Here is a 24198-nt window from a genome sequence, read left to right as displayed (position 1 = left end):
GCAGAAGATTCACATTTCAGCAGGACAATGATCCAAAGCACAAAGCTGAAGCCACGGTGGAGTGGCTGAATAAGAAGAAAATAAATATTCTTTAGAGGCCCAGTAAAAGTCCTGACTTCAACCCAACTGAATATTGATGACGAGACTTGAACATTGCAGTCCATCGACGATCCTCATCAAACTTGGCAGAAATGGAGCAATTTTCACCTGAAGAATGAGCAAACATTTCACCATCGTGCAAAGCTGGTGGAGATCTACCCAAAAAGACTCATAGCAGACATTGCTACAAAAGGTGTTTCCACCAAGTACTGACCTCAGGGGTTGAATACCTTTACAACCAGTGAATTTTGATTTGTGCATGTTTTTGCAGGTATTCCTGAGATGTAACCTCAAACGACAACAGTGTTCAGTTTCATCTCTTTAGTCATTAATTTTTTTGAAGTTCATTTGGAAAAATTATTTCTACACAAGTCGTAATTCATATAAATGTAGCATTATTGGTCGGGAGTGAATACTTTTGCAGGCCACTGTATAACAAGAATAAGGTCAGTACAAAATCACTTGCCTTGCAGGACACCAACCTCAAGAGGAAGATCTCGAGACAATTCCATCAAGAGCTACCAATTTCTGCTTGCAGGGAAAAATCTGTTAGGCACTGAAGGAGAGCCCCCTGAATACCATTAGCATAGCAGTCAGCTTGAAAATGAAGAGGTCCATACAAATGGCCCTGATCTCCTGTTTGAGATTTTGTTTGTCCATATATTGTTGAGTGAAGATGCAGCATATGCATGGCACACTGGCTAGGGTATGTCACACTAATGATCAGGGATGAGAAAATTGAAAATATCATAATGCCTCATGTCTGCAGTAATTATGGATTCCATCACACTGTGGAGAAGGCTGACTGGTCGGTATTTCAATTAATTTGATCTGTCATCATTCTTGTGAACAGGGGTGATATTTTCAATTTTCCCAAGATTAAGGCGATGGAGGCGAACCCTATCAAGAATTATCCGAGCAAAGACCTTGCCCGGCACTGAGAGCAGCGTCGCCCCTCGGTAGTTGTTGCAGTCTTGGCGATCACCCTTCCCTTTCCAGAGAGGGACAACAAGGCTCCTCTTCCAGTCAGTTGGGATGATGCCTGTGTTCCAGGCAGAGCACAAAACTGCATGCAACGACATGAGTACAACATTTCCACCAGTCTTGAGAAGTTCAGCATGGATGCCACTGATCCCTAGAGCTTTACCCCATTTCAACCGGTTCACCGCAGCCTGTGTTTCCACAAACGAAGGTGGACCACAGTTGATTGGAGGGTCAGCAAGAGTGATTGCAACACCCCTGACATCCAACTCAACAGTTGGTGGATCATCCTGGGACAACCGCTCAAAGTAGCCGGCCCAGCGGGCCTTCACTTCGGACTCCTGTCAAGAGCCCACCACCCTCCACTCTAACTGCAGTACACCGAGGGATGGGCTTGGATGAACGCAATGCGTGAATTCCCCTGTAAGCGGGACGAGAATCACTTGACCACAGGTGATGCTCTACCCCCTCACGGATTCCTCGCACTTAGGCCTCCTTGTCCACCCTCAGCGCAGTTACAGTTTATGCATCAGCTCCCTCAACAGCTCAGCTCTTCTATTCAGCCTGGCCCTGTGACTCTGGTCAATGGTATCCAGTGTCCCTTGAGAGACAAAATTCTTCTTCGCCCGATGGTAAGTTCCAAGACATCGACTGGCAACATCAAGGATGCTGGTCTTGAAGGCACTCCACAACTCTTCAGGTTCTCCCAAAGCACCCATACCCCCCCCCCCCCAATTCTCCACTCAGCTTGTTCGCAAACTCCTCAGCTGCCCTCTCATCCTTGAGCTTGCCAACATCCAGCCTAGGCTGGGATGGTACCATTCTCCTGGATTTAAGGTGCAACTTAAGAGTTGCGACAATAAGCCGATGGTCAGTATTGAGGAACTGAGCACTCCAGTGGACCCTGCAGTTCTGGATCATCCTCCAGCAACCATCAACGAGCACATGGTCAATCTCCTTTGCCACACCACCAGCGTTGGAATACCAAGTCCAGCGATGAGCTTGTGAGCGCTGAAACCATGAACCGGCCACCCTAAGTCCATGACTTCTTGCAAAGTCAAGGAACTTGGTGCTATTCAGGTTCACAGTTCCAGACCCATGGGGACCTACCACGTCTCATAACCATCACATTCAGTTCCAGTCGGTGCAATGAAATCTCCCAAGACTAGAAGTGCATCTCGCCTGGAGCACTGATCAACCACAGACTCGAGCGGGGCGAAGGATGCGTCCTTCACGGTGAGATCACTCGCATCAGTCAGAGCATAAACAGAGACCAGGGAAATGACACCCAAGGAGTGATGAATCCTTGGTCTCATAATACGCTCGTTGACCGGTGTTACCTCAATTATCATTAGTCAGCTTATTGGACACAGCTACAGAAACTCCTTGGGCATGGTAACCATCAGAGTGACCAGACCAATATTCGGTGTAACCACCTGCCATGATCTCAACTGCAATCCAGTCTCCAAACCTCAGAGAGTGCTCCAATACCGATGTCCAAACGCTTGAGCTCAGATGATAACAGAGACAGGTGATCATCCTCTTAGGGATAAGACATTCCAGGCACCCACCCGAAGGGACCGCCTCAGGTTAACCCAAGGAGACCGCCGTCTGGTGGACAACACCTCAGCACCATTCCGACACTCCGACACACTATCCCGCAATCTGACCTGGGAATGTTATCCCATGGTTTTCCTCCTATCATCAAAGATTGGGGGTCCTGAAGGCTTTGCCCCAATCCTGTCATCCGGTGAGCTGCCCTGCCAAGGGAAGCAACAGAGGAGGTACTCCCACGGAGTGTGGTAGTAGTGATATTAGTAGTCGTTGTAGTAGTTGGTTTGGGGTTTGTGTTAACATAAGAACCAAACTAGGAATGCCTCCTTTTTTTCCAATCCTCTTCCATTGTTTCCAAGAATAACTTATTTTCAAACGTTTGTATTGATTGTACAGAATTTATTGGCAATTATCTTTCCACCTAGGGAAATTGCCAAAAACTATCGGTAAAGAAAATATGAATGAAAAGAAGAAGCATCCAAATTATTCACACTTATGGGGAAAATGTTTCAGCCTCTAAGAAATGTATACTATCCAAAAAACAGAGGACGAAGATGTTATTTTAAAAATTATTATTATTACGCTTAACATGAAACAAGGTTCAATGATGATGAACTTGGCCCCCGTTATGTGTAGGATTTTTCAATGGGGGAAAGTTGCAAGGGGGGCTGCTCTCAGTGCCGGGCAAGGTCTTTGCTCGGATAATTCTTGATAGGGTTCGCCACCATCTGCTTGAGCACCAGCGTCCAGAACAGTCAGACTTTACACCAAAGAGGTCAACGATTGACCGTATCCTTGCTCTTCGGGTCCTCAACAAACGCAGACGAGAGTTTCGGCAGGGGCTGCTTGCAACCAATGTTGATCTCTGTAAAGCGTTTAATTCAGTGAATCGGGATGCCCTCTGGAGGATTTTTGGTCTTCGTGGGGTGTCACCAAAACTGATCGATCTGATGTGTGAACTCTACTCTGGTACTGAGAGTGCTGTGAAATGTGGTGGTACCATCTCTGACTGATTTCCAGTTGTTACTAGAGTTCGGCAGGGGTGTTTACTGGCCCCCACACTTTTCAGCACTTGTATGGACTGGATTCTAGGGAGGATGTCGGAGAGATCAAGCTGCGGTGCATCGTTTGGGAATGTCAAGATCTCGGACCTTGATTTCGTAGATGATGCAGTCATCTTTGCGGAGACTTAAGATACCCTTTTGGGGGCCCTCGAGGCGCTGAATGAGGAGTCTGAGCCGCTGGGATTATGGGTTTCTTGGGTCAAAACTAAGATCCAGGCTTTTGGTGACATCTTGGATGCTGCTGTCCTGTCTGTCTGTTTGTAGTGAGGATGTTGAGGTTGTGGAGAGATTCACTTACCTTGGCAGTGATATTCATGTCTCTGCTGGCTGTGGGTCAGAGGTCAATAGACGTCTGGGTCGGGCCTAGGGAGTCATTGATTCACTGGATCATGGGGTGTGGCGCTGCCGGTACCTGTGCGGGAGGAGGAAAGTCCGAGTCTCCAGGTCCTTGGTACTTCCAGTCTTGCTCTGTGGATGCAAGATTTGGACTCTGACCAAGGATCTGAGATGGAAACTTAATTACTTTGGTTCCTGGTCTCTTTGGAGAATCCTTGGCTATCACTGGTCGGATTTTGTGTCCAACGAACGGTTGCTGAGAGAGACTCGGATGAGATTTGTTACCTGCATAGTCCGTGAGCGTCAGCTGCGGCTGACGGCTGATGGACATGTGGCTCGTTTTCCTGACGCTGATCCTGCTCACCAGATTCTCTCAGCGAGGGAGTCTCGTGAGTGGAGGAGGTCAATGGGCCGACCACGTGCCTCGTGGTTGCAGCAGGTTGACCGGCATGCCAAGGAGATGGGGATGGGCCTGGCGTCTGCCTGGGGGATGGCCAGACGGAGGCCCCTGGAGTACCGGTGGAAAGTGGACGCAGCGACGCGCTGTTCTGGCACATGCTCCCTCACCTGACCTGACCTGAAAGTTGCATCTTTATATTAATCTAGCTTATCTTAATATATCAAGTTTATATCGATATATTAATTCAGTTGGGGAGCTTATATGAACCAAGCACCAATTATGATTCATTTTCCCCCCAAGTTTTTTTTACATATTTTCATTGATCAGTAAATGCTTCTTACAGACGAGATGACTCATGCAGTGGCATTGTTTTTAACGGGTTTGGAGCATGCTCAGAGCTTTTTAATTTTTTTATTTTATTTCTCCAGCATGCATACGTGTGTTGTGGAAGTGAAACACGCATCCTTGTGAGGGTAAATTCGACGTGATGTTTACAAAGCAAACGTCGCGCATTACACGTTTCGACAACACAGTCAACGAGCGCTAATGGCGTTGTGGGTTCTTTTCTCTTTCTTTCTTCCTTTCTTTCCCTTTTTTGCAAACTGCATCACAACATAATTAGGTTTAATGATGCTTCAAACTCATAAAGTGCCTGGATGTGGGTTGTAATTCTGTTCGCGGCTGACACGTTTAAATGAAAGCGTTTGATTTAAACTGCGAAGCTGTCAATGGTTGCGGGAAATTAACAATCCGTGGAGTTTATGATTTATTCCCAGACACATGGACAACCGTTTTTCATTCCTTTGTAGTGCTGGATCCTCTCATTAAACCGCGCCCTGACGCTTTTGCATGGTTAATTTACTTACGGTGCTGCGACTGCTGTCACAAAAAATTATCATCCTCCGCCTTGGCGCGAATCGTCACAGAAAGCAAGGTGGGGAGGAAAAGGTTTTTTGGTGTCGGGAGTGGGAATGGGGGTTCGCTAGGAAAGAGAGAGAAGCATTTACATTTGCAGAGAGTGGGGGCACGCTTAATTTCTGGACACAACGTCATGGTTCGCTGCTCATTTGAGATTTGTGACTTCAGGAATACAAAGAACCGCAGCGATTGGTGTAATTGCGATGGTTCTATTGCATTCGTCCATTTCCCACCTTGATGTGGCTATTTGATATGTCTTAATCCTGCCATATATGTATCTTTTATAAGTCTTGCTTCTTGGAATCATTGAAATTTCCCACCCTCGGGGTCTTCAATATCAGCAGTAGTATGTAAGTGTGATCCTATCTGCTGTGTATATAATGCACATATCAAGTTGATGACAAAGAAATTAGGATCCAGTTATTAAATTAGTTCATAACATTTCACAAAATGTCGGAGGTGGTGTATTACTTGTTGTTTTCTCTTTTTCTTCTCGATAACAACGAATCTCATGGAAGAGCTGAGAGAGCTTCCACAGGTGTGAGACTATAGTGCAGACAAAAGAATGAAGGTGAAAGGAAAGGTTAGAGGTTAACAAGAATGGAGTATTATATGAATGCCTGCAGCATTAGAGAACTGTGGAAGGGCAGCTGGCTGATAAGGCATGCGTGCAAGACCAGGTGATTTTGGTGAGAGAAGAGCAGACCTTGTGCCCCATTCTCCTAATGATGTGTAACGGCGATGATGTTCAGAACTGCAGCCTCTACCACTTTGAACGAAAGGTGGGCTGTGAGGGCCCTGGCCTGCAAAGAAAATGAATACTCTATTGAACTTTATATATAACTTGTGCTTTGTAATGAAATAAGGAACCTGCTGAAGACTTAAACAGACAGAGAAGATGCCAGTTCTGCAGAGCAGGAATTGGACACACAAGATTGCCCTCTGTGTTGATTGTAGATACTTTGTTGAGATCTGGTACAATGCTGTTCAGGAAGCAAAGTGGAATCATGTGCAAACCATCCATCCATTGGGACCATACTCTGTACAGAGCATCAGTGCTGTCAAAGTAGTCTCCTGGGCTATTGGGCACAATCCTGGACACGTCACCACTCCAACACAGGATACACTGATGGCTCAATCATCCCAACAAGGTGGTACTCATTTTGCCGACCGAAGAAGGATGACAAGTTGAGTCAACCCCACCTGGTATTAATTCAACAGCTGAGGGGAATTTGAACTCAGGACCCAAGGATCCAAAGCCCACCACCATAATCATAAACCAACACCAGGCATCATCAAGTGTGATGAGGGAACAGAAAGAAAGGTAAAGGACTCAGGTTTTTGAAACAAAATCAGTTTAGGCATGTTGTTTTGTCTTTTGCAGTGTTTGTTTCATATCTATCTAAAATCCAATTTGTTGATTGAAGTGCCCATCACTGTAAAATAAATAATGTAACTTCAGCACAACCGAAGAGTGAAATAATAAAGTACTGTGGAAGGATATCTGTCTGACAAAAAGGATATCAGAAAGTTCTGATTTCAGATGAAACTGGTGTTGGACACTGGCTTGCCTGAAAGCAAGTACACACTTGAACTTTGCAAAGTGAACATAAGGTCACCTCCCTTCAAATGGCAGTTAGCATACCCTCTGCAGCTTAGTCTGCCACATTGAGGAGGCAAGCTGGTCCTTTGCCACAGGCCTCACTGTTTCGTCGATAGGTTTCATCAAGCAAGAGTAGACAAATGTATGCTAACTGCCATGGGAAGTGAAATAAAGCTGATGCTTGGGTGCTAGCCCTCTGTTGGAGCAACACAACGCATTATGAGAAGAATAGAGCACAAGGTCGCGCTGCTCTTCCCCACCGATTGGTTAACATCTGAAACCCTCAGATTTACTTTGCTTCAAGGTTTGCTCTTCTTCAACGAAGGGCTAGCACCTGAAATCTCAGCTTTCCTTTGCTTCACATGGTGGTTAACATACCTGTGTCAACTTTCAGTGGATAAAACCTATCGTTCGAATTGTCCACCGATGCAGACCCACACGAACATTGACAAAGTCTCGTGTTTCTCAGGGTTTGGTGGACTTCTGTAATGAGCAATCTATCGTTATATATGTCATAATGGTTCCAAAAATGATGAACTCATTTTACAGATACTGTGTTTTTATTCTCCTCAGAGATCAATTTTATCTTTTTTTTTTACAACATACTCTAGAACTAGATGCACAAAAAAAAATTGCACCACCAATAATTTTATCAAATATGAATGGCAACAATCGGTTCAGGTTTTATTTTGTTTGTGTATGTAATATGTTATCAGTGAAGTGAATGCAGTGTGAAAAACAATAATCAGTCGCATCCTGTGTGTACCTCTCAAATTCATGGTTGTGTTGCCTTGTGCATCAATGTCAGGCCACTGCATGATTCTTCTTCAGCACAGCCTCCTCACCCTCCCACCAGCCCAACTCCCTATACTCCAACTGCGAGTAATATGATTTGGCTTGGGGCATGTCGAAAGCCATTGCTCCGTAGCACTTGAACAATATCGGACCACCCACCCGCCAAGCGAATTTGTTCTGTGCTGACGTCAGAATCCAAACAATGAAATGCTAGATGATATCATACTATTGTTGTCATTGTAGAAGCTCAAAGCCAAACAGCACCAGTTTTTTTCTTCTTATTCTTGGGTCTGAGCAAAGATTAAAGACAGGGCTTCACTCCTTGTACTTCTTTGTTTGTCACTGTACTTTTTAACGATTTTTTTTTTCATTCTAGTTCTGGCAGTTGTAATTTCCCACCGAGGCTATAACACCCGTCAGACCCGTCCATTCTTACAGATAATGTTTCTCGGTCCAGAGGGAAGCAGGGTGAATTACTCGCTCTGTGTGGTGAATATTCCAACCCAGCGATATCTGCTACAGTCGTAATGAATGAGCAGTTTGCTATGCTTTTGTAAGCTATTCGACCTCATATTCTTCTATTGCTCACCGTAAGAGCTTTGTTGAAAGAAATGCAATGGGGATCAAAAAGGGTTGTGATGGCCCTAACATTCCTCCTCATCACGCATATCATTGTATGTCCTTGTATTTTAATGTGTGTGCCTCTTTCACTGACGTGGGTTCATTTATGGTTTCTTTATTGTCTTATTGAAATGTCAGAAACCTTGAAATGGAATGCATGTTTTTCCTCATGATCCAAATAATTGGCAACTTGTTATTTCGGCAATTTTATTCAATCTCGGAGACAAACCTCATCCATGACTCAATATAAAAGTTAAATCAAATGCAAGAGATTATGAACAGTTTTTAAGGTGTACGTATGACATCATCGTTGAACAACGTTTTTGTATGGAATCATATTTTATCGATAATTAGATTCGACATTTCTGAATCGTACAAAATTGTTTTTTATATCAATCGGTTTCCTCCATTCAGAAATGAAAACACCCATTGTATCTATATGCAATAAATAAATACATTAAAGAAATAAATAAGAAATGAAAATAACCATTGTATCGAAATACAATTATTAAATATATTGAATAAATAAATAAGAAATGAAAACAACCATTGTATCTATATACAATTATTAAATATATTGAATGAATAAATAACAAATGAAAACAACCATTGTTGCAACAAATAATGATGAGTCAAAAAGTTTTAGGTAACAAACAAACAAAATACTTCGATTCCAACTGCATCAGTAGGATTAGGGGAAAAACTTTTCAACCCTCCCTCTCCAGTGGTCAAACATGACATCATTACTTCCTTCTTCAAGAGATAGGAGTGTATTTTATCCTGAAATGTGTCGTCGGATAATTGTTTGTTTTTTTTAAAGTCCAACTGACATGGAAAAACAGGATCCTTTGTAATCTACTTATTTTTGTAAACTAATATAAATGAGATGAAGTCTTTCTGAAGAAAATCCCCAAAATACTGACATGGGAGGTTATCACACAATGAAATCCCTTTTGGGGGAGCATGCCCATCAATTTTCTTTGAAACTTTCCTCCAACTGATGTGGAAGGCATTCCTTTTTCTACCCTTTCTTTAACTATAATGAGAGCACAGTCAAGAGGAAATTGTTTTGCTGTGTTGAAATGAGTGACTATCAATCAGTTTAGTTTGATTCCTGCAAATTATTTTTTGATGTTGTGAAACAGTTACGGGGAAACCTTTCCAGTCTGAGGGCCATGACAGCAATTGTTAAAGTTGCTGCGGGCCGGATATATGCCAAGTGATGTGTTAGCAATTGAATCAGCACATATGCAGAGAAGTAATGGAACCAATCATTCTGACTGCTGTGACTGCACACATAAAAATAATTGTGAAGTAAGTAAACATCCTGATTATTGATACTAACGAAATAAAAGTAACACATGAAATCATACGCATTTTAATAATAGTCATGGTACTGATAATTAACCTCCGCCATCGAAGATGTATGGAGGTTGCTGTTTTCACCCCTTTCTGTTTGTTTGTTTGTTTGTTTGTTTGTTTGTTTGTTTGTGAACAGTATTACGGAAAAACTCCTCGACGGATTTCAACGAAACTTGGTGGGGGATTAGGTCTGGTCCAAGGATCATGCCATTAGATTTTGGACTTGGTCCAAAATCCAATATGGCCACTATGGTGGCCAATTTGAAAAAATATTTGAATTTTTTTTTTTTGGCATTTCTACATGTTTTAAGTGATTTCCAACCCCCCCCCCAAAAAAAAATTGTTAGAGAAAAAAAAATTTGCAAATTTTTTTTCAACAAAATTTAGATTTTTTTATGTATTTCTACATGTTATAAGTGATTTCCAACAAAAAAACATGCCAAAATTATAATTGCGGCTGATTTTGGAACTTCAGGTGGATATACCCACGTAAAATCAATTTCTGTCTCAAGGAATCTAGTTATGACGAATGAATTGAGTATGTAAAAGGGAAAATTGAAAACTATAACTCTGTGAGCACTGTTGATGTCAAATTGAATGAATAGGATATCAGGTTCACTTGAGTGACATAGCAGTATTGGCGGCGGAGGTTTTGCACTCTACCGAGTGCTCCCCCTCTAGTTTTAAAGCAATTTACTTTTTGAGACTTCAGATATTGCTTCCTCTTGATGAGAGTGTCCATGTTGGGGGGAATAGTCGTTGTTGCTATTGGTTTTTAGTTGGTTTTGAATGAAGTGATAATAGCTCTGGGAAAGCAATGGCAAACCACCCAGCATAACCTTTGCCAAGAAAATGCTTCACCAGTGTTGGACCTGCCTTCAATCAGCACACAACAATATGAATCGATGATAAAAAGACAAATAAAATACTGAACAAAAGATCACAATGTGGGCCGGATCGAAACATGTCGTGGCCCGGATCGAAACGTGTCGCGGCACGGATCGAAACGTGTCGCGGCCCGGATGGAAACTTGTCGCGGCCCGGATGGAAACTTGTCGCGACCCGGATCGAAAAGTGTCGCGACCCGAATCAAAGTGTCGTGGCCCAGATGAAAATGTGTCGCGGGCCGGATCGAAACGTGTCGCGGGCCGGATCGAAACGTGTCGCGGGCCGGATCGAAACGTGTCGCGGGCCGGATCGAAACGTGTCGCGGGCCGGATCGAAACGTGTCGCGGGCCGGATCGAAACGCGTCGCGGGCCGGATCGAAACGCGTCGCGGGCCGGATCGAAACGCGTCGCGGGCCGGATCGAAACGCGTCGCGGGCCGGATCGAAACGCGTCGCGGGCCGGATCGAAACGCGTCGCGGGCCGGATCGAAACGCGTCGCGGGCCGGATCGAAACGCGTCGCGGGCCGGATCGAAACGCGTCGCGGGCCGGATCGAAACGATGTCGCGGCCGGATCGAAGCGATGTCGCGGGCGGATCGAAGCGTGTCGCGGGCGGATCGAAGCGATGTCGCGGGCCGGATCGAAGCGTGTCGCGGGCGGATCGAAAGCGTGTCGCGGGCGGATCGAAGCGTGTCGCGGGCCGGATCGAAGCAGCGTCAACCCGGATCGAAGCGTCAGCGTCGGATCAGAACCCGGATCGAAGCAGCGTCAGCAGACGGATCGAAGCAGCGTCGCGGGCGGATCGAAGCAGCGTCAGCGGGCGGATCGAGAAAGCAGCGTCAGCAGACGGATCAGCGCGTCAGCGGAGCGGATCAAAAAGCGTCAGCGGGCGGATCGAAAGCAGCGTCAGCGGGCGGATCGAACGCGTCGCGGGACGGATCAAAGCAGCGTCAGCGGGCGGATCGAACGCGTCAGCGGGCGGATCGAAAGCAGCGTCAGCCCGGATCGAAAGCAGCGTCAGCGGGCGGATCGAACGCGTCGCGGGTCGGATCGAAGCGCGTCGCGGTCGGATCGAAACGCGTCAGCGGGCCGGATCGAAACGCGTCGCGGCCGGATCGATCACGCGTCAGCGGGCGGATCGAAGCGCGTCGGGTCGGATCGAACGCGTCGCGGGCGGATCGAAAGCGCCGCGGCCGGATCGAACGCGTCGCGGGCGGATCGAACAGCGTCGCGGGCCGGATCGAAACGCGTCAGCGGGTCGGATCGAAACGCAGCCGCGGGTCGGATCGAACGCCGTCAGCGGGCCGGATCGAAGCAGCGTCAGCGGGCGGATCGAAACAGCGTCAGCGGGCCGGATCGAAACAGCGTCGCGGGCCGGATCGAAACGCGTCGCGGGCCGGATCGAAACGCGTCGCGGGCCGGATCGAAACGCGTCGCGGGCCGGATCGAAACGCGTCGCGGGCCGGATCGAAACGCGTCGCGGGCCGGATCGAAAAGCGTCGCGGGCCGGAGCGAAACGCGTCGCGGGCCGGATCGAAACGCGTCGCGGGCCGGATCGAAACGCGTCGCGGGCCGGATCGAAACGCGTCGCGGGCCGGATCGAAACGCGTCGCGGGCCGGATCGAAAAGCGTCGCGGGCCGGATCGAAAAGCGTCGCGGGCCGGATCGAAAAGCGTCGCGGGCCGGATCGAAAAGCGTCGCGGGCCGGATCGGAACGCGTCGCGGGCCGGATCTGCCCCATGTCAATATTCAAATCTGGACGGAGATTCCCCATGCCGATAGTAGGTCGGTTCTTCCATAAATCTCTTGATGAACAAACTATAACACAGTCAGTGTGTTACACAGTGCGTATAACGTTTTACCATGACATGTGAAGATGTAGTTTACTGCTGTGATTATATTTTTAGTCCCCGAACAGTTTCACTGGAGGGGGTTTGCTCTCCGTCTGTCTCTCCGTCCATCCGTCCCACCTGTGGGGTTTGTTTTTTTGATTTTTTGCACATACCCTTCAACCTACTCAACTGAAACTTCGTAAATGGCTTTATTATGATAAGTTACAGAACAAGTTAGAATGTAAGGGTGATTCGTCAATATTTCACAGTTATGCCCTTTTTGGACTTAGAAAATCTCAAAAAATACATTATAATCAGGCCAGAAATAATGTTGGTATGTCGGTCAAAATTATGGTCCTCAAAATGACATGCCCAAATGGGCACTTTTGGACTCAGATGGGTGAAAAGACACAACTGTTGCATCGAATAATGTTTTAAGTATCGGTACTGTACAGGCATGACTGTTTAACATGAGGCACTGAAGAGTATTTATTTACTCTGGAGACGATAATTTTGAAATTTTTACAGTTATTCTTCATCACTGAGAGATTGGGCCAAAAATGATACATCGCACTTTATTTCAAAAAGTGGACGGATTATGACAAAACTTGGTGGATGAGTTGGGTAGGTGACAAGAACCAGCTGATTAGATTTTGGTCCAGGTCTGGATCCAGATCCAGCCTATCAGTGGGACACAAAACGTAAACTTTTGTCTTTTGTCCGTAGCCTGATGGAGTACTGCTCTCCCCTCTGGGCTGGTGCTCCTGTCTCCCACCTTTCTCGGCTTCACACTGTCGAAACCAGGGCATTTAAAATCATCGGCATCTCCCGCAATTAAGCTGAATCTTTGGGCCTCTCACTCAATCACCGCAGGTTGGTCGGTGGTCTTTCTGTCTTCCACCGACTCCTCTCCAGCCTTGCCCCCCCTGCTCTCTCTGCGATTTGTCCCCACCACATTTCCACAGGGCGCTCAAGGTCCGCCAACAACCCCCTTCTGGTAAAACTACCAAAATCACGAATCACTGCTCATCTTCACTCTTTCATTCCTCTTTTTTCCCGCCTTTGGAATAAACTTCCTCACTCTATTCTTTCCCATTCTTCCCTCCAGGCTTTCAAAACAGCTGTTCACCACCACCTCTTATCTTCCCCCATCCAAATCCTCGATCTTTTCTACCCCCGATAATCCACCCAAGCCCACTTCCTTCATTTCTCCAGCTTTCCTTCCTGAAAGTCCCTGAAATGTCCATCTTCTCTTCGCCATGTTCCCCATCCCATCCCCATCCCTCTCCCTTCCACAGTTCACCTAATGTGTCTGTTCCCCACTGTTTTGTCCCTTCCACTCCCGCCCCTCTTGTCTCATGCCTCCTTGCTGTGAGTTGTGCGTTAGCTCTCATACGAGCCTCGACCAAGGTATACAAAAAAAAAAAAAAACTGTTCAGCCTTGCGGAGGTGTGCATTCTACCAAACGCTATTCTCGTTGTTGAATTTTTCATTTTTATTTTTATCACAAATTACAACTTATCTGCAAATGCAATCTTTAAAAGTTCATTTCCTGGTAAATGGGGGTCAAATTTAAATCAGATAAGTTTAACCATCTTCATAACGAGCGTGTGTGTGTGTGTGTGTGTGTGTGTGTGTGTGTGTGTGTGTGTGTGTGTGTGTGTGTGTGTGTGTGTGTGTGTGCGCGTGTTTGCGTGCGTGCGTGCGTGCGTGTTCAAAAATTGGAAGATGATGAAGGACATAATTGCCATCGAGAGAGTTCAGTATAAAGCAACTAGATTGATTCCAGAGTGAGCTAGACTAAGCTATGAGGAGTGGCTGAATGAGACAGGACTTTTTTTTTTTTTTTTGAGAAACGACATGATTACAAGAGATGTGATAGAAACGTTTAGCATAATTAAGGATTTATGGAATGGTGTCCCTTGAAAGGTAATGGCAGAAGAAACAGGAAATAGGTTTAAATTTGAATTAGATATGTACCGAGAAAGATTGGGGATTGATGGGTGCATGGACTTTGGCAAATCCAGAAGGTAGCTTTGGTATTGGTGGATGAGTGGTTGTAAGTCTGTGAAAGTCTGTGTCGTGACCGCAATGTCTGTGAGACAGAGTGAGCGTCTCGTCAAAAGGTATAGTTGATGTTTGTTCATTCTCCACCCCACAACCGTCCTCATCCCAAAAATATAATGCAGCCAGCTGATTTTCCTGTCCCTTCCCCAATGTTCTCCTTCCCCATAGACAATGAATATCATAATGGATTGAGTTCAAGGGGTGTGCATGCAGCACAGGCACAATACGACAAATGGCCCTCCTTGTGTTCATGTTTCTCGTATTTCAGTTGCATTGTGTGTTTTTTTTAAATCTCAAACTCAAAATGATGAAAACAACAATCATTGTCTGTCACTCTGTATGAAATATTATCTTGCATCGATTCAGTGTCCATTATAGTAAGTTTAACAACTTTATAGTTGCATTGTGTTTGATTCAATGTATCGTTATAGTAAGTTTAGCAAGAGATTGCTCGAAGTAAGTAAGCAGCATTTACTTCATAAAGATTCTGAACCGAATGGGCTGAACCTGCCAGCTGACTGATGTTTAGCTGATGACTCGGTCATTGAAGTACCTTTTGACACTTAACCACATAATATTCACTGCAAGCAATATCTTTTGGTTTCTTTTGAATTTTTCAGAGTAGATTTACCTTTTTTGCAAATGCTTTGGTCACATCATTTAAGTAAAACAATTACCGTGCTTCTCACATACTTGAGACAAAACATATTTTGGCTCATCACATCCTTCCAACTGTGGCTCGATTTCCCAACAGTCAGTGCATTGCCTTTTTTTTTTTACCTCCGCCACCAAAGGTGGACCGAGGTTATAGGCCAGGGAATGCATGAAAATATATCGCCAAACCCACCACAAATTGCAATAGAAACCATTCAAGTGTTTTTTTCACTCCAAGTATGCTATAGAATGACATACGAAGAGTCACCGAAAATCCAAGTAGGGGAACATGTTTATTTTTCAAGATGGCTGCCAAAATGCCCACCAAAACTGATAATTTTAGAATCAGCCCTATATCAGCAAGTAATAATGTTAAAAATATCTGTGAAAAACTTAGGTTCATGTTATTGGACACAATAAACCCATTTCTGGCATTTTTTAACTTGTCACAGACTTTACATTCAAAATGGTGCCAAAACTAGCAAATTTAGAAATAGCCAAATATAAGCAATTACTTGGGATTCATATATAAATAAAACATCTTGCAATTTCCTTGGTTCAGACATTTCAGAAATGAATGAAATTCTAAGATATGTTGGATACATTGTATTATTGTTGTCATAGCGCTAAATTATTTCTTTCTTTTCATATTACAGTGTAATTAGCTGATCATGGACAAGTGTGTTTTCTGTGAGGAACCTCTATCCAATGGAGAGCCAACTTCCACATTACGCATCAAAAGATGTGAAGGAAGGCATTGCCAAGGCTAATGAGTTGCGGAACAGAAATATTTGTACTGTGCCCGGCCAAGTTGTGCATGGCAAGTGTAGGAAGGACTTCTGTTCCCCACAGTGCATAGTCAGTGACAACAAAAAGTGAGGACATGACTCCGCAGCTCCCAGTAGTTCACCATGTGCATATCAATCCACAAGTGTGGCATTCAATTACAAGGAAAACTACACATTGTTATGGTTGTGGAAATTCGCAAACCACCATTCAGGTCCCGTAGGTGAGATATCTCTGTAAGTACATGTGTGGTTAGCCCTAACCCGTTGTATAGAGGGAATTTATGTGATCCATCCGGGCTGTGACGCTTTGAGTTAGCCATTTTTTCTGTTCTATCTTTTATTTCAAACAAACAGCATCTCAACAACCACGCCATCCCCACCACAGCGCCAATCACACTACAACCACGCCACCTCCACCATCAACGCTACCACATCTTCGCCACTCGCCATTCAGTAGGCCGTGTGGTTACGATCTCCGGGAACAAACAAAAACCAACAACTATGCTCGAGGGTTTTCCCGCCTGTTTTTCCCGTCGATGTTCTCCGCGCTCGGTGTGGAGGAGGGGCGATGCAGGGGTCAAAGGTGAGAAAAGGTGGGGGCCTCTTTTTGGGGGAATAATTCCCTGGCTCTGAGCCAAGACTGACGGCCCCGGCCCCCGCATGGCGCGGTGTGGAGGGAAAGTGAGAGGTCACGCCCCCCTTCGAGAGGCTTCTCCAAGAAGCTCGAAGGGAGGCGGGGCCGAAAACGGGGCGGAGCAAAGGGCGGAGCCCCGCGCGACAAAAGGCGGACAGGACGGACCTTGAGGGTCGTCGTTGGTCAAGGGTGGTTGGTCAAGAGTTGGTTGGTCGAGAGTTGGAGTGAGTGGTTGGTCGAGGGTTGGTCTTCTGGTTCGAGTCGCGAGCTTGTTGTTCCTGCCTTGCTCCGTTGACCCGTGCGCGAGTGCGGAAAACAGCGCCGAACAAACCCCGTCCATTTCCCCAAAACCCCGTCCATACCGTCGAGCGGACCACACGAGCGACACGCGGCACGAGCTCGCGGAGCACGCCGGAGGGGCTCGGAGTTGCGGTCGCAAAAGGAGGACTCGACGCGATCAGGAAAGTCGCACTTCCATTTTCTTTTGGGGGTTTGGTGTAAACGTGTGTGTGTGGCGCCAGTCTGGTGAAGTAAAACTGTTAAGTGTTGCCGTGTGCTCGCGGAGTCGGTCGTAGCTCTGCATTGTTGTTGTTGTTTTAAATTGCTTTATGTGCATTCTGTTTGGCTGTATATGTGTGCTCTCCGTGTGCCGCGGAATAAATGTGCATTATGTTGAACTGTTTTCCCGTTTCGCTTCGTCTTTTCTTTAATTGAATCTCCATCTTGCTTCACGTAACGGGTTCGTCGTGTGCTTAATACGCCCGATAATTAATCGGAACCGTCGAGGCCGACGATAACACCGCTCGGTTATCCCGATAGCACGGAACGGACCTCTTAAGCGGCCCGTGTCCGGAGTCGACCTGCGGCGAGGTGCGATCGCCCGGTTTACCATCCGCGTGGGTACTGAGGTAGGTCGAGTTTGGCGAACAACCCTATCCCACACGGGTGGCCGATTGGCACGATCGTGGTGAGGCCGAAAGGCCCACCCGTGACTCGCTCCCGGCGTTAGTCCGAGAGGGTCACGACAGAATTGTCCGTCCGGTGGGCGACGTGCTGCGATTCGAGTCACGTGGCTGATCGCACGCCGGCGGGCGCGAATTCGTTACAATATTTTGTGGTGTTTGCGATGCAAAAAAAAAACACAAACCAACACATAAACTTATCTCAGTCAGAACAATGGGTTTCCAGAAGCCCATAATGCAGGTATGCAAAGAACGCAATGATTTGTGGTCAGACACTGTCAGAGGTAGAATTGAGTATGCGCAGGATCAACATGCTACATATGTGGTGTACCACACCTTCTGCAGCACAAACTTTAGTGCAGGAAGGGAAATACCAAATGAGTTCGTTGCAGAAGAAATGATCCCTCCCAAACGGCCTAAGCAGGGCAGACCCTCCGATTCAGTACGATCAGATGCTTTCATTTAGGTAGCCGAGTATCTGGAGGCCAATGACGATGAACAAACAACTATACAAGATCTAATACATAAAATGGATGAATTTCTGGATGACACTGACAGTGAATCATATGGATGGCACACATGACGACATTGTGACAGCTGGAGAAAACGCCCGAGTTTGTTTGTATAATGGTAAACCCAGCGATAGACTGGACGCCCTTTGACTGCAATGCTTCCACCAGAAGGTTTCATCCAGCACAACTTGTGTAAAACCTCACAACTTGCCTCCCACATCATCAGCAACTCAGTACCATAGCCAGCACGTTTATCATCAGGTCCAGCAATGGAGTGGGGTCGATATGTGTGCTGAGGATTGGGGATGGAAGATCAGCGATGGGAAGATGTTTCCTGTTCACACAAACTTGAAACCATCACCTGAGTATCTTATGGAAGCAATCAATTGTTCCTGCAAGACAGACTGTACAGGAAGATGGGCTGTGTAAAGTATGGGCTACAATGTTCTCCAGCATGTATGGAATGCAAAGGACTCCATTGCTCTAATGTGACTGTCTGATCCAGAAAGTGACACTGATGATATGTAATGCACGTATCCAACAAAGGTTCAGTATTCTGTACCCTAGTATTATTTTAAAAGTGTACCATTTTCAACGAGTGCCTATACTGATTTCAAGATGTCAACATGAATCTTGGTCACAAATCATAAAAAAAACATGAACGATATAAGGCTACTGGACAGCCATTTTAGTGACCATCTTGAATTTGATGCTTGAGGGCATAAAAATGCCTGAAAATAGTTTATTGATGCCCACAATAAGTGTGTTATTAAAAAATGCAAATATTTGCTTATATTTTACAATTTTTAAATTTGAGTTTTGGCAGCCTTTTTGGAAGACATTTTGGTGGCCATTTTGAATTTGAAGTGTGTGACCAGTTTTAAAATGTCAGAAATACATTTATTGTGTCCAGCAACATATACCCAAGTATATGTTGGGTATATGTTGCTCATATTTTTAGGACAATTATTTGCTGATATAGGGCTGATTCTAAAACCATCAGTTTTGGCGGCCATTTTGAATTTGAAGTACGTGAACCATTTAAAAATGTCAGAAATGGGTTTACTATGTCCAATAAGTGTTTCACATATATCTTTTTAGCACTATTACTTGCTGATATAGGGCTGATTCTAAAATTATCAATTTTGGCGGCCATCTTGAAAAATAAACATGTTCCCCTATGTGGATTTTCGGTGACTTTTAGAATGTCATTCTATAGTATATTGAGAGTGAAAAAACACTTGAATGGTTTCTATTGCAATTTGTGGTGGGTATATCACTAGATTCCCTGGCCTATTATGTTTTCACCCGTCTGTTTGTTTGGTTGTGAGCAGGATATCTCAAAAAGTTATGGATGGATTTGGACGGAATTTGGTGTTCAGGTTAGGTGTGTGACGAGGCTGAATTGATTCGATTTTAGTGAAGATATAATCAACATCCTTCAGGGAAAACGTTCACCATCCCGTCTGCTTGGGAAAGTATGTGCCGTGCCCACGTGCTTTGGGAAAGTCGCTGATGTTGAGCTGATAATTTCAGTCAATGAAGACCTTTTTGACACCACATCATGTTTATTAACCACATCATGTGTTCACCACTTTTTTGACACCACAATCATGTGTTATCTGTTCAGAGTCGTGCAAACATTATTACTTGCAAAATCGAAGATTTTCAAGTATATTGTTCAGTTGAATTTGTTATTCTCTCTGTGTGTCTGTCTGTCTGTTTGTTTGTCACCGACAGGTCTCAATTCGAAACAGATCTTCATAAAACTTCACCACATGGTAGAGTTTGCATAAGCAAGAAGCCTATTGTTTTTGAGGTCAAAAGGTCAACATAGGTCAGAGGTCAACAACTTAGGTGAGATTTTGAAAATCCTCATTTTTCATCCGATTGACTTGAAAATTGAACAGGATTTGCATATTGTGTCACTGAGTTGGGAAACCAACTATTTGAGGTCAAAATGTCAAAGGTGAACTCAAAGTAAAACTTTTAAAATCATCAAATTTAATCTGAAAAAATCATCAATTTACATCCTATTCACTTGAAAGTTGAACAGGATTTGTATATTGCGTCACTGAATTGGGAAGCCAACTATTTTTGAGATCAAAAGGTCAAAGGTCAACTCAAGGTCAAACTTCTAAAATCATCAATTTCAATCTGAAAAATCATCGATTTTCATGCATTTGACCTGAGCTTTGATTAAGATTGTCAGTTTTAATCTTAATGAAATGGACAATTTGATGTATCCATGCCAACCTTGGGAGGGGGGGGGGATTTTTCAAGTATCGTGCTCTGCAAGACGTCTTTTCCTTGTTGATATATTGTACTGTTTGAACTGTTTTAAGCTGAACATATGTTTTTGGTACATCAATCATCTCAAAGCTCATCAATACCGCCACATATTGTGTCAAAACAATACAATGAGGTATTTGGAATAGTTTACAAAAACATTACCAACGTATGGAATCAAACGATTTTCTTATGGGGTTTAGTGGGATTACATCCACCGTTGTCACTGCTATTTTTGCCCTGAAAAAATGAATGCCCTCATCATCCTTTTGAGTTGTTCGTCCATTTTTTTCTGCAGCAACATTTATATGTAAATATCTGATAATTGTCTTCTGTTCTGAAGCGTCTTTAGCATTGGAGTATACTTAAGAATTATATTGCTCTAACGCCAACATTTGAGTTTACCAAATTTGCCACCCTAAACCCTGGTCCTGCAATCATGAAATTGTTTCACCGAGACACAGTGGCACAGTATTTGTAGTGACGACGATAAAAGCCATTATGGCATCCTGAGACCCGAGATGTTGCCATGCCAAATGATCAGTATGAAAGGAATCAAAGAGCATCCAACCACTTAATTAATCACGTCACATATACTTCCATTTATTTTCTGAGAAGTATGTGGCGATCTTGAGATATAGTGCAATAAATGTGGTTATCCAGTGTTGATGGATTCATGAGCTTCCAGTTGTACTTTCATGCAGAATTTGTTCAGAGAAATTGTCAATCACCGACTTGGATTCCGCAGGGGCAACTGCATTGTTATTTTATCGATCTGCTGAGATCTACCCACTCGAGGCTTTTATTCATACGTTTGGTTTATTCAATTGAGAATTCATTCATTCATCTTGTGTCATCACACAACTGCCTTCCATTCGTAGGCACACTTAAGGGCTCTATCATTAGCCTCTGCCATATTATTTGACGAACAGGCAACATGCTGCATCTCATTAGATGTTTCATTGGCTGGGGTCCAAGATCGCACTCACAGTTGGCATCATCTTTACTATGTCCCTATCTCAACATATTTGCTTTACACCTTCCAATTGAGAATTGACAAAGGTGTGCTGACCACAATGTAATGCAAAGTGAAGCTGATCTTTCAGGTGTTAGCATGAGCCCTTCATCTGAGCAAGAAGCGCGAACACTTGAAACGTCAAATTTACTTGGCTTCCAATGCCGATTAGCATATCATTGTCAAACTTCTGGTTCTAAAATCTATCATTTGAATTGTCTGCCAATGCAGACTGACACTAGCCTCGGCAAAGTATTCATATGTTTCGTTTATACCCCTTGGGCCAAATAGGCTCAGGGGTATTGTGGCAGTTTCTGTCTGTCCGTCCGTCCCTAAGTTTTTTTCGTTTCCGGACCACATCTCAATTGGAGCAGGTTTAGGAAACTTACTTGGTATCTACTCTGACTTATGCAAATATGTCTTTCACTGGGGTTTTTTTGCTTTACTTCTCAATCGTCTGTCCGTCCATCCATCTACTTTTTCTTCTCTGGGCCAGATATCTGTATGTAATAGAGGCAGGTTGATGAAACGTATGTGGTATACTGTCTGTCTTTTGCAGATCTGCCTTTTCAAGGCATTGAGTCGATGTGACTTTTACAGCTTGTAGGTGTCAGAACTCAGAGTATCATGCCTCACCTGACAAGAAACATGTCCCATTCCCCCATTTGTCCCTTTTCCAGAAATTAGTTCCTTTTTTTGCCACTACATGAAAGGTATCCACAACTGGTTGGTTATGTGACCTTTTTTGAGGCAGCGTGATCCTTCACTCATCCAAACCACCTTTTCTGCATTCATGAGTTAAGGGCTATTGCACCTCTGATCCTTTATACCACCATCTCCAAAGGTGGAAGAGGGTTATGTTTTCACCCCTGTCTGTTATTTGGCAAAAAAAATTTTTGCCAAGTATGTTCATCTGCTCCGTGAGTTTTTTGTCTGTCCGCTCACCTACAGACCAAAGCACTCAGCTGATCATTCTGAAATTTTGCAGATTGTTGGCACTATCCCTGCAATGGTCAAACAACAAAGTTTTGTAAGATCAACATAGGCCAAAAGGTCAGTATTGTCCAAATTTCTAAAATTGTCAATTTTCATCTGATTCACTTGAAATTTGAAGAGGATTTTCACATCAGCTCACTGAATTCAGCCAGTAATTATTTTTGAGGTCAACATGGGCCAAAGGTCAACATAGGCCGGAATTTCGAAAATTGTCAGTACTCATCCAATTGGCTTGAAATTTGAACAGGATTTGTATGTCAGGTCACTGAATTCAACCACCAATTATTATTCAGGTCAAAAGGTCAACATAGGCTTGATTTCTAAAATTGAGAGGGCCAACAACTATACACAGCATATCAGGATATCTCAAAAAGTTGTGGACGAGTTATGCCAAAACTAGGTGGATGAGTTGGTTTGGTGACAACAAGTCGATTCGATTTTGGTTCAGATCCAGTCCATGGGTGGGATACAAATTGTAAACTGTTCAGCCTGGCGGAGGTGTGCGTTTTATCTCGTGCCGTTTAACTTTGTTCTGTTTTGCCAAATTTCACTGTGAGTGACATGTCACCAAATGGCACTTTTTAAAATTATTTGTTACTTGCAAAATTGAAGATTTTTCAAGTATATTGGTCAGTCGATTTTGAAATCTGTGTCGGAGTGGCAACCCATCCAGGACTGTGCCCAATAGCCAAGGAGGCGGCTGAGGCAGCACCAACACCCTGCACAGAGTATGGTCCCAATGGATGGATGGTTGGATGGATTTTGATATTGTCTGTTTGTGAATCATCTGCAGGTCACAATTCTAAACCAATCGTCATGAAACTTTACGAAGTTGTAGAGGTAGTTTCAACTTACAAGCCTATTGATTTTGAGGTCAAAGGTCATCTTGAGGTCAAACTTCTAAAATCGTCATTTTTCATCCGATTGACTTGAAAGTTGAACAGGATTTGCAAATTGAATCACTGAATTGAGAAACCAACTATTTGGGATCAAAAGGTCAATGGTCAATGTTCTAAAACTGTCAATTTCAATCTGAAAAATAATCAATTTTCATCCGATTGACCTAAGCTTTGATGATGATTGTCAACTTTAATCTTAATGAAATGGACAATTTGAGGTCAAAAGGGTCAAAAAAAATTTCAGGTCATGTATCCATGGCAACCTCTGGAGAGGAGGTGGATTTTGCAAGTATCGTGCTCTGCACGACGTCTTTTTCTTGTTCGTTTGTGTGCAGGATATCTCAAAAAATTGTGGACGGATTTGGATGAAACTTGGTGGACAGGTTGGGTGTGTGACAAGGACGAATCGATTCGATTTTGGTGAAGATCCGGATCTGGATCCGAGAATTTTTTTGTGATTCTTTACCATTGAGAGAGAGGGCTAAACCGATATAAAGCACAATATCTCAAAAAGCTGTGGACTGATTCATGGTGACTTGGTGGACAGGCTGTGTGTGTGACAAATTTATTTGATTTTAGTGAAGATCTGAATCCAGATCCAGATACGTGAATTTTTTTAAGTGATTCTTCACCATTGAGAGATGGGGTCAAAATGATAGAAAGCACAATATCTCAAAAAAATTTTTTATTGGGACTGATATGATATGTTCTGTTGGATCAAGCATTGCATGGTGGAGGAATGCACTCCATCGAGTGCTCTTCAAGTTTGGAAAGTGATGGTGTGTGTCTGTGTGCGTGCGTGCGTGCGTGCGTGCGTGTACATAAACACACAAGCTAGTTTGCTATACCTCATCTTCACCAGGAGGGGGACCGTTCATCTGGTCATGTGTTAATGTTAATCCCACCTCCGGATGGTGAAGCGCACATATG

General features: G+C 44.3%; 1 protein-coding gene across 4 annotated transcripts in view; it reads left to right on the top strand.

Moving 5' to 3' along the window:
- LOC147027598 (uncharacterized) overlaps positions 1-24198 on the top strand; it is a 198810-nt gene that overhangs the window by 106325 nt on the left and 68287 nt on the right. The window contains exon 2 of one of the 4 annotated variants that reach the window (XR_015057126.1): positions 19810-19926. The exons of the other annotated variants lie outside the window; for them this stretch is intronic. The gene's annotated coding sequence lies outside the window, so the exon portion shown is untranslated. The remainder of the gene's footprint in view (positions 1-19809; positions 19927-24198) is intronic. 4 annotated transcript variants of the gene reach the window in all.

Source organism: Eptatretus burgeri, chromosome 4, assembly GCF_056783735.1.
Source record: "Eptatretus burgeri isolate ZD-2024b chromosome 4, Ebu_testis_v1, whole genome shotgun sequence".
In the NCBI taxonomy this organism is placed as follows: domain Eukaryota; kingdom Metazoa; phylum Chordata; class Myxini; order Myxiniformes; family Myxinidae; genus Eptatretus; species Eptatretus burgeri.
The sequence above is the reverse complement of the archived record's forward strand: the minus strand, read 5'-3'. Positions and strand labels throughout refer to the sequence as shown.